This window comes from Clytia hemisphaerica, unplaced genomic scaffold, assembly GCF_902728285.1.
Source record: "Clytia hemisphaerica strain Z4C2 unplaced genomic scaffold, Clytia hemisphaerica genome assembly, whole genome shotgun sequence".
NCBI lineage: Eukaryota > Metazoa > Cnidaria > Hydrozoa > Leptothecata > Clytiidae > Clytia > Clytia hemisphaerica.
In genome coordinates, this window is record NW_027104439.1 from 343,559 (window position 1) to 352,320 (window position 8,762).

Sequence of the window (8,762 nt, forward strand, 5' to 3'; positions counted from 1 at the left end):
GTAGAGTTTTAACTCTGAGTTTTAACATGAGACTTAAGACTTAGGACCTTAGGATCTGAGGATCCAAAAGTTCAAAAATAGTCCAATAAGAGTCAGAATATAGCCTGGAAGTCTGCCAACCCCACCCAAATTGAAATATTCGATTAAATTAAAAAGATAGCCAAAAATCGACTTTCTCGCCAGAACTTTAAATCTTGAAAAACGTTAAAATAGCCAAAATTCTCAATATATTATGACCTTGATTGTAGGCAGGAGTGTATTACGTAGTCTTATGTTTTTCCACCGTAAGTCTCGCTTACATCATGTGTCAGACTTGATTTTTGGCACGCATTTCCATATTTATGGAGGGCTTCTTTGTGCAAACTTTGGGCTTGTAAAACATATTGGTTCGGGAGATACAACGATTTTGAGTTTTTTTCAACAAGGGTTGTTAGAGTTCCTTACGTGATTTTACGTTATTCCGTAATAGCTGCCGTTACCGACCTTTTCAAATGCTCAAATTTGGCACAGAACAGCGTCATATGGATGTCGAGACGTGTGCAAAGTTTGGTTTGAAATAATCAATTCCTTCGAGAGTTACTAGCAGATTCCGTAGATTTGTAATTTGGGGAATCTCATTCCGCAGATTGCTAATTTACGGAATCTTGTAATAACTCCCGACGGCGTTATGGTATAAGCTTCAAATTTTCCATGCAAGTTCGTATCAATGAGGGGCTGTTTTGTGGCAAATTAGGGGTTCTGAAACTCATTGGTTTGTGAGTTACGAGTACTTCGAGTTTTGCCTTAACCAGCCTACAATCAAGGTCATAATATTTGAGAAAAAAGGGAAATCCACCGGGAAGTTTTTGAACCACAATCGATTTGTAAGTGCTCTAAAGTAGGTTGGAATGGTAGAGGACCTTAGGATCTCCGGATCCAAAAGTTCAAAAATAGTCCAATAAGAGTCAGAATATAGCCTGGAAGTCTGCCAACCCCTCCCAAATTGAAATATTCGATTAAATTAAAAAGATAGCCAAAAATCGACTTTCTCGCCAGAACTTTAAATCTTGAAAAACGTTAAAATAGCCAAAATTCTCAATATATTATGACCTTGATTGTCTTTGGAAATCAAAAATGCCAAATTCTGGCTCTGCTGGGGGCGAATTCAAACTTAGTCATATTTCCCGGTTAAAAATATCCCTTCGATTTAACAGCCAAAAACTTTTAAAAAATTGAAAATTTTCTCAAATATTGGCATTTTTAGATTTCTGTAAACGGGACCTTATCAAAAAGTGAAATATTTCACCAAAAACTGATTTTGACCTATTGAAAATGCTTCAAAATGGTCGGAAAAGGGTTATTTTTCAAATTTTTGGGGTTTTCTCCTAATTTTAGACCCCCCGCAGAGCAGAAATCGGCATTTTTAATTTTCAAAGACAATCAAGGTCATAATATTTGAGAAAAAAGGGAAATCCACCGGGAAGTTTTTGAACCACAATCGATTTGTAAGTGCTCTAAAGTAGGTTGGAATGGTAGAGTTTTAACTCTGAGTTTTAACATGAGACTTAAGACTTAGGACCTTAGGATCTCCGGATCCAAAAGTTCAAAAATAGTCCAATAAGAGTCAGAATATAGCCTGGAAGTCTGCCAACCCCTCCCAAATTGAAATATTCGATTAAATTAAAAAGATAGCCAAAAATCGACTTTCTCGCCAGAACTTTAAATCTTGAAAAACGTTAAAATAGCCAAAATTCTCAATATATTATGACCTTGATTGTAGGCAGGAGTGTATTACGTAGTCTTATGTTTTTCCACCGTAAGTCTCGCTTACATCATGTGTCAGACTTGATTTTTGGCACGCATTTCCATATTTATGGAGGGCTTCTTTGTGCAAACTTTGGGCTTGTAAAACATATTGGTTCGGGAGATACAACGATTTTCACTGGGCGAAATTAGAGCTTTCCATTTTGGAATTTTTCCATGCAAGTTCGTATCAATGAGGGGCTGTTTTTGTGCAAATTAGGGGTTCTGAAACTCATTGGTTTGTGAGTTACGAGTACTTCGAGTTTTGCCTTAACCAGCCTACATCAAGGTCATAATATTTGAGAAAAAAGGGAAATCCACCGGGAAGTTTTTGAACCACAATCGATTTGTAAGTGCTCTAAAGTAGGTTGGAATGGTAGAGGACCTTAGGATCTCCGGATCCAAAAGTTCAAAAATAGTCCAATAAGAGTCAGAATATAGCCTGGAAGTCTGCCAACCCCTCCCAAATTGAAATATTCGATTAAATTAAAAAGATAGCCAAAAATCGACTTTCTCGCCAGAACTTTAAATCTTGAAAAACGTTAAAATAGCCAAAATTCTCAATATATTATGACCTTGATTGTCTTTGGAAATCAAAAATGCCAAATTCTGCTCTGCTGGGGGTCTAATTTCAAACTTAAGTCATATTTCCCGGTTAAAAATATCCCTTTCTTCGGTTTAACAGCCAAAAACTTTTAAAAAATTGAAAATTTTCTCAAATATTGGCATTTTTAGATTTCTGTAAAGTACGGGACCTTATCAAAAAGTGAATATTTCACCAAAAACTGATTTTGACCTATTGAAAATGCTTCAAAATGGTCGGAAAAGGGTTATTTTTCAAATTTTTGGGGTTTTCTCCTAATTTTAGACCCCCCGCAGAGCAGAAATCGGCATTTTTAATTTTCAAAGACAATCAAGGTCATAATATTTGAGAAAAAAGGGAAATCCACCGGGAAGTTTTTGAACCACAATCGATTTGTAAGTGCTCTAAAGTAGGTTGGAATGGTAGAGGACCTTAGGATCTCCGGATCCAAAAGTTCAAAAATAGTCCAATAAGAGTCAGAATATAGCCTGGAAGTCTGCCAACCCCTCCCAAATTGAAATATTCGATTAAATTAAAAAGATAGCCAAAAATCGACTTTCTCGCCAGAACTTTAAATCTTGAAAAACGTTAAAATAGCCAAAATTCTCAATATATTATGACCTTGATTGTCTTTGGAAATCAAAAATGCCAAATTCTGCTCTGCTGGGGGTCTAATTTCAAACTTAAGTCATATTTTCCGGTTAAAAATATCCCTTTCTTCGATTTAACAGCCAAAAACTTTTAAAAAATTGAAAATTTTCTCAAATATTGGCATTTTTAGATTTCTGTAAACGGGACCTTATCAAAAAGTGAAATATTTCACCAAAAACTGATTTTGACCTATTGAAAATGCTTCAAAATGGTCGGAAAACGGTAATTTTCAAATTTTTGGGGTTTTCTCCTAATTTTAGACCCCCCGCAGAGCAGAAATCGGCATTTTTAATTTTCAAAGACAATCAAGGTCATAATATTTGAGAAAAAAGGGAAATCCACCGGGAAGTTTTTGAACCACAATCGATTTGTAAGTGCTCTAAAGTAGGTTGGAATGGTAGAGGACCTTAGGATCTCCGGATCCAAAAGTTCAAAAATAGTCCAATAAGAGTCAGAATATAGCCTGGAAGTCTGCCAACCCCTCCCAAATTGAAATATTCGATTAAATTAAAAAGATAGCCAAAAATCGACTTTCTCGCCAGAACTTTAAATCTTGAAAAACGTTAAAATAGCCAAAATTCTCAATATATTATGACCTTGATTGTCTTTGGAAATCAAAAATGCCAAATTCTGCTCTGCTGGGGGTCTAATTTCAAACTTAAGTCATATTTCCCGGTTAAAAATATCCCTTTCTTCGATTTAACAGCCAAAAACTTTTAAAAAATTGAAAATTTTCTCAAATATTGGCATTTTTAGATTTCTGTAAACGGGACCTTATCAAAAAGTGAAATATTTCACCAAAAACTGATTTTGACCTATTGAAAATGCTTCAAAATGGTCGGAAAAGGGTTATTTTTCAAATTTTTGGGGTTTTCTCCTAATTTTAGACCCCCCGCAGAGCAGAAATCGGCATTTTTAATTTTCAAAGACAATCAAGGTCATAATATTTGAGAAAAAAGGGAAATCCACCGGGAAGTTTTTGAACCACAATCGATTTGTAAGTGCTCTAAAGTAGGTTGGAATGGTAGAGTTTTAACATGAGACTTAAGACTTAGGACCTTAGGATCTCCGGATCCAAAAGTTCAAAAATAGTCCAATAAGAGTCAATATATAGCCTGGAAGTCTGCCAACCCCACCCAAATTGAAATATTCGATTAAATTAAAAAGATAGCCAAAAATCGACTTTCTCGCCAGAACTTTAAATCTTGAAAAACGTTAAAATAGCCAAAATTCTCAATATATTATGACCTTGATTGTAGGCAGGAGTGTATTACGTAGTCTTATGTTTTTCCACCGTAAGTCTCGCTTACATCATGTGTCAGACTTGATTTTTGGCACGCATTTCCATATTTATGGAGGGCTTCTTTGTGCAAACTTTGGGCTTGTAAAACATATTGGTTCGGGAGATACAACGATTTTCACTGGGCGAAATTAGAGCTTTCCATTTTGGAATTTTTCCATGCAAGTTCGTATCAATGAGGGGCTGTTTTGTGGCAAATTAGGGGTTCTGAAACTCATTGGTTTGTGAGTTACGAGTACTTCGAGTTTTGCCTTAACCAGCCTACAATCAAGGTCATAATATTTGAGAAAAAAGGGAAATCCACCGGGAAGTTTTTGAACCACAATCGATTTGTAAGTGCTCTAAAGTAGGTTGGAATGGTAGAGGACCTTAGGATCTCCGGATCCAAAAGTTCAAAAATAGTCCAATAAGAGTCAGAATATAGCCTGGAAGTCTGCCAACCCCTCCCAAATTGAAATATTCGATTAAATTAAAAAGATAGCCAAAAATCGACTTTCTCGCCAGAACTTTAAATCTTGAAAAACGTTAAAATAGCCAAAATTCTCAATATATTATGACCTTGATTGTCTTTGGAAATCAAAAATGCCAAATTCTGCTCTGCTGGGGGTCTAATTTCAAACTTAAGTCATATTTCCCGGTTAAAAATATCCCTTTCTTCGATTTAACAGCCAAAAACTTTTAAAAAATTGAAAATTTTCTCAAATATTGGCATTTTTAGATTTCTGTAAACGGGACCTTATCAAAAAGTGAAATATTTCACCAAAAACTGATTTTGACCTATTGAAAATGCTTCAAAATGGTCGGAAAAGGGTTATTTTTCAAATTTTTGGGGTTTTCTCCTAATTTTAGACCCCCCGCAGAGCAGAAATCGGCATTTTTAATTTTCAAAGACAATCAAGGTCATAATATTTGAGAAAAAAGGGAAATCCACCGGGAAGTTTTTGAACCACAATCGATTTGTAAGTGCTCTAAAGTAGGTTGGAATGGTAGAGTTTTAACATGAGACTTAAGACTTAGGACCTTAGGATCTCCGGATCCAAAAGTTCAAAAATAGTCCAATAAGAGTCAGAATATAGCCTGGAAGTCTGCCAACCCCACCCAAATTGAAATATTCGATTAAATTAAAAAGATAGCCAAAAATCGACTTTCTCGCCAGAACTTTAAATCTTGAAAAACGTTAAAATAGCCAAAATTCTCAATATATTATGACCTTGATTGTAGGCAGGAGTGTATTACGTAGTCTTATGTTTTTCCACCGTAAGTCTCGCTTACATCATGTGTCAGACTTGATTTTTGGCACGCATTTCCATATTTATGGAGGGCTTCTTTGTGCAAACTTTGGGCTTGTAAAACATATTGGTTCGGGAGATACAACGATTTTGAGTTTTTTTCACTANGGGCGAAATTAGAGCTTTCCATTTTGGAATTTTTCCATGCAAGTTCGTATCAATGAGGGGCTGTTTTGTGGCAAATTAGGGGTTCTGAAACTCATTGGTTTGTGAGTTACGAGTACTTCGAGTTTTGCCTTAACCAGCCTACATCAAGGTCATAATATTTGAGAAAAAAGGGAAATCCACCGGGAAGTTTTTGAACCACAATCGATTTGTAAGTGCTCCTAAAGTAGGTTGGAATGGTAGAGGACCTTAGGATCTCCGGATCCAAAAGTTCAAAAATAGTCCAATAAGAGTCAGAATATAGCCTGGAAGTCTGCCAACCCCTCCCAAATTGAAATATTCGATTAAATTAAAAAGATAGCCAAAAATCGACTTTCTCGCCAGAACTTTAAATCTTGAAAAACGTTAAAATAGCCAAAATTCTCAATATATTATGACCTTGATTGTCTTTGGAAATCAAAAATGCCAAATTCTGCTCTGCTGGGGGTCTAATTTCAAACTTAAGTCATATTTCCCGGTTAAAAATATCCCTTTCTTCGATTTAACAGCCAAAACTTTTAAAAAATTGAAAATTTCTCAAATATTGGGCATTTTTTAGATTTCTGTAAACGGGACCTTATCAAAAAGTGAAATATTTCACCAAAAACTGATTTTGACCTATTGAAAATGCTTCAAAATGGTCGGAAAAGGGTTATTTTTCAAATTTTTGGGGTTTTCTCCTAATTTTAGACCCCCCGCAGAGCAGAAATCGGCATTTTTAATTTTCAAAGACAATCAAGGTCATAATATTTGAGAAAAAAGGGAAATCCACCGGGAAGTTTTTGAACCACAATCGATTTGTAAGTGCTCTAAAGTAGGTTGGAATGGTAGAGTTTTAACATGAGACTTAAGACTTAGGACCTTAGGATCTCCGGATCCAAAAGTTCAAAAATAGTCCAATAAGAGTCAATATATAGCCTGGAAGTCTGCCAACCCCACCCAAATTGAAATATTCGATTAAATTAAAAAGATAGCCAAAAATCGACTTTCTCGCCAGAACTTTAAATCTTGAAAAACGTTAAAATAGCCAAAATTCTCAATATATTATGACCTTGATTGTAGGCAGCAGTGTATTACGTAGTCTTATGTTTTTCCACCGTAAGTCTCGCTTACATCATGTGTCAGACTTGATTTTTGGCACGCATTTCCATATTTATGGAGGGCTTCTTTGTGCAAACTTTGGGCTTGTAAAACATATTGGTTCGGGAGATACAACGATTTTCACTGGGCGAAATTAGAGCTTTCCATTTTGGAATTTTTCCATGCAAGTTCGTATCAATGAGGGGCTGTTTTGTGGCAAATTAGGGGTTCTGAAACTCATTGGTTTGTGAGTTACGAGTACTTCGAGTTTTGCCTTAACCAGCCTACAATCAAGGTCATAATATTTGAGAAAAAAGGGAAATCCACCGGGAAGTTTTTGAACCACAATCGATTTGTAAGTGCTCTAAAGTAGGTTGGAATGGTAGAGGACCTTAGGATCTCCGGATCCAAAAGTTCAAAAATAGTCCAATAAGAGTCAGAATATAGCCTGGAAGTCTGCCAACCCCTCCCAAATTGAAATATTCGATTAAATTAAAAAGATAGCCAAAAATCGACTTTCTCGCCAGAACTTTAAATCTTGAAAAACGTTAAAATAGCCAAAATTCTCAATATATTATGACCTTGATTGTCTTTGGAAATCAAAAATGCCAAATTCTGCTCTGCTGGGGGTCTAATTTCAAACTTAAGTCATATTTCCCGGTTAAAAATATCCCTTTCTTCGATTTAACAGCCAAAAACTTTTAAAAAATTGAAAATTTTCTCAAATATTGGCATTTTGCAAACTTTGGGCTTGTAAAACATATTGGTTCGGGAGATACAACGATTTTGAGTTTTTTTCAACAAGGGCTGTTAGAGTTCCTTACGTGATTTTACGTTATTCCGTATTAGCTGCCGTTACCGACCTTTTCAAATGCTCAAATTTGGCACAGAACAGCGTCATATGGATGTCGAGACGTGTGCAAATTTTGGTTTGAAATAACCAATTCCTTCGAGAGTTATTAGCAGATTCCGTAGATTTGTAATTTGCGGAATCAGTTCGGAACTAAAAGTTTTTTTGTCGTAACATCCGTTCACGTAGGTTATTAGAGTTGATTTTTTTTGTGAAGGTGCATCTGTTAGTTGGTAATATGTATGCTAAATTTGGTTGAAAAATATTAATTGGTTGTAAAGATATGAGCAAATTCCGTAGATTAGTAATTTGCGGAATGAGATTCCGTAAATTAAAAGGCGGAATCTGATTCCGTATATTACAATAAGCCATTATCTATCACTGACTCTTTTTAAAAAGCATTGATGACTTTTTTGAGTTGTGTTTTCAACGACGGGAATAAAAATATCAATTTTGAACTTCATGCAAGATCTTGGATTGTCGTCATGATTACAAATGTCGGGGGAAAGTGACGAAAATTTTAAGGGGGTGACGAAATTTTTCCCCGACGAAATATTTTCACGATATTTATCACCCGACCAAAACTTGTACCCGATTTTTTATCCCCGACCAAAACATTTACCCGAAATTTTATACCGCAACCAAAATTCAAATCTAAGTTTTTTACATTTACCGAAATTAGTGCTTTAAACGTCGAATAATTACAAGATCCATTTTCGAGCTTAAGGAAACCATTTCTTTTGGACAGTTCAGTCGGATGAAAGTTATTACGAGTTTGAAATTTTGGTCGGGGAAAAGTGACGAAAATTCCTCTAAGTGACTGGTCTACTATATTTCTAAAAAATTTTAAGACAAACGTAAGGGATTAAATTCGGAAAGGAAAACAAAATTGAGATTGGAAGTTCATGAAGTAAATCAGACACGGTATATAATTTTCAGCTACTAATTTATTTTTCATAACAATTATCTTCTAGATCGCTGAAATGAAAAGAATTAGGACATGTAATTATTGCTGGCCACTACAAAAGTGACGAAGAGAGGGGGAGGGTTGACGCCTATTTTGTAGAGAATCTGAAAAATATG